This window comes from Glandiceps talaboti, chromosome 15 (assembly GCF_964340395.1).
Source record: "Glandiceps talaboti chromosome 15, keGlaTala1.1, whole genome shotgun sequence".
Lineage (NCBI taxonomy): Eukaryota > Metazoa > Hemichordata > Enteropneusta > Spengelidae > Glandiceps > Glandiceps talaboti.
The window spans coordinates 9849713-9852979 of NC_135563.1; positions in this window are offsets into that span (position 1 = coordinate 9849713).

The window sequence follows — 3267 nt, forward strand, 5'->3', positions numbered from 1 at the left end:
CAAACACAATGCTTGGCTTAGACCATTCCAGTTTTGCAGGGAGGGGGGAAGGGTTGTGAAGGCAAATAAATCATCAGATGGAGGGGGGGGGGGGGGGCAACTACTTTTGTAATGGCAAGGAGTCAGCAAACTTTTTTTGATTCTGGTTTAACCAAGTCAAATTGTTTTATATGTAGACATATTATCCCGGTCTCTCAGAGGACAATTTTCGTAGGCTGTTGCCATAGTTTCAACACATGTATATGAAAGCTTTCAAATATGTATGTCTGATCATCTAATCATAAGAACTTCAACCCAGCAGAATATTATATTTGTGTATATCAGATGCGTTTTTTTTCAAAGGTTGGACTTTGGAGTTCATTTCAAAGAGATGTCCGTTGATGTTTTTGTTTTTGTATTTTGTTGCGTTGCGTAGCGCTTCAGGGTATTTTTTCATGTCAAATTCTCAGATTTATATGCAATATTGTGAAGGCTTACATAGGATACTATTTTTTACCAAAAAAAAAGTCAAAATAAATTAGACACCAAAAACTGTAATACTTGTTTCTTACCCATATGTTATGTATAGATGTTATGCATATATTAGCATATATTTGGATTCAGTCATTCCATTTGCTATGTGAGTTGGTCATAAGATATATATATACCCATGCTCCCTTTATGTCCATATTTTTTCTTGTGCACTCTCTGAGAATAATTATATGTATATGAGGATAATGAAGCAGCAGTCACACACACACACACGCACACACACACACACTCAAGTACGTATGTACGTATGTACGTACGTACGTACATACATGCATACATACAGGCACGCATGTCTGCATGCATACAGTCATACATACGCAGTACATATATACATACACATACGTGCATGCACACAAACATACATGCATACTTACACATACATACACAATGCAGACATACATGCATACACACACACACGTACACATACATACATACATACATACATACATACTGACATACTGACATACTGACATGCAACTACCGTGTTCTGAACATAGAAACCTGTATAAGTTATATAGTCATTGTTTCAAATGAAATGCTATTGGGAGACAAAGAGTTTGTGCATTGCCTATGTTTTAGGCTATAAATGGATAATGGGGCCTTTGAAAACCATAAAAACAGTTTGTGTATAGTTTATTTTCAGACCATTGTTTTGTTTCCAGACTCATACGTTTGTTTACGCAACACAGTTTGTTTCAAAAGAGAAGCAGAAGACAACAATAAATAAATAAACGAATAAATAAATAAATAAATAGAGTATCACATAGCAGTAAAATTTATGGAAGATCTCCAATCTGTAATTGTCTATTTTCTTAAGAAATGTGAAAAAGGAAAGAAAACTTGCAATGTAACCTTACTTACTTACTGTAGGAATTAGTCTTATATGTTTAGTTTGTAGATGGTAGATTTTACTGACTGGATTGGACACACACTGCGAAGTCAAAATGATCAACTTCACTGTATATACGACCAGGAATGGAGCCAACTTTAGTACTATTCACCCAATAATGTTTATTTGCTGGATTTTTTGCAAACACTGCCATGGCATTCATGTTGATGATGATGGTGATGATGATTCCTTAAACATGGGTTGACTTGACTAATAAACTAATAACATTTTCTGTTACCGAAAACAAGGGATATTGTGTTATGTAAGTTGAGCGAAGCAACATAAGGGGCCTTGTTAAGTTTGATGTATGACAAGCAACATAAGGGGCCTTGTTAAGTTTGATGTATGACAAGCAACATAAGGGGCCTTGTTAAGTTTGATGTATGACAAGCAAGATCAGATGCGTGGCCTCATCATTTAAGCTATAGGAATTATATAAAGTGACAAGGGACCTTGTTACGCAAAAGTGAAGACTTAGAGCCTTTACAAGTGACTTAGGAGGCCTTGTAATATACTTGAATTACCTTCCATAAGATTGTGGCCTCCCTTTTTAAGCTATAGGGATTATATAAAGTAACTCGGGGCCTATTAAAGTAATTACAAATGACCAAGCTCCCACGCAGTGTAGCCCAGAATCCATCTCCCTACACCAATTTCCGCTTCCAGCCGAATATTTCAAGCATAAATTATGGGATATTGCTACGTAGGCGTATGACAAATGACATGGAGCCTTGTCATGTGACTTAGGGGGCCTTGGTGAACCAAAGAATACACAGGTGGCCTAAGGGACCGTGTTTATATATTGGAATTAAAAGGGACATGTGGGGCCTTGTATTTAAGCTAAAGAATATGCAAGTGATATAATGGCCATACCTGCCACCAGAAATACACAAGACACATGCACAAGCCGTGCATCTTTTTCATACATTGTTTATAACATAGACCCCCCCCCCCACCAAAGTGGAGTTTCTATGTGAAAAGTAGTTATGTTGAAGGGACAAGAGTGCTGACATCAATCCATGTTTTGCTGAATAGTACAGAAATATAGGAATAACGAGCATTACACCATAAGTCAAAGTGTGACCGTATAATTTGAATCACTAGCCAACAAACCAATGAAGCGCTGTGCTTCATTTATATGTGTATGTAGAAAGACTTGAAAATAAATCTTATATTTGAATTTCAAATGCTATAATATGCCTGTATGTGGTAGTATGTATTACCTCCCACTAATTCTTGTACATGGCCGGTAATATTGCCTGATCTTATTTGGGCACTAGTAGACATTTAGTACCCAAGGGCTGTTATGCAGCAACTATCCCCTCCCACTACAAGGCTAAAAGCTGATGAAAAATTTGCTGTGTAAGGGGGTCTGTAATATGATATCTACTAGTGACGAAATAAGACCATGTAGTAGTGTTTTATAACATTCTTAGGCACGTATTCTTTCCAGTCAAAGCAATCATTGGTAAGACTACCATGTCATATGAAGTACCCTAGGGAAAACAGAATACTAGTACTCACTGTATGCAAATTGAGGTCACCAGTCCATACCATGTGACACAATCTCAGCCAATCACTGAAGGCTGTATGAAAACAATAATAATTTTATCTACAACTACCCTACCACCAATCTCCACTGTAGCCATATCCAAAAACAGATGGGTTAATACAGAAGTGTGAAGACACTGCAAATTGGCGTAGAAAGGGGTGTGATATCTCCAGAGTCGATATCAAAGATTTGGGGTAATACGAGTCATATTGATTGAACAGTGATGCCAAGTACGATACTTCATTCCATATCAATAAACACATAAATAAAGAAACACATGCCACAATTTTCTCTT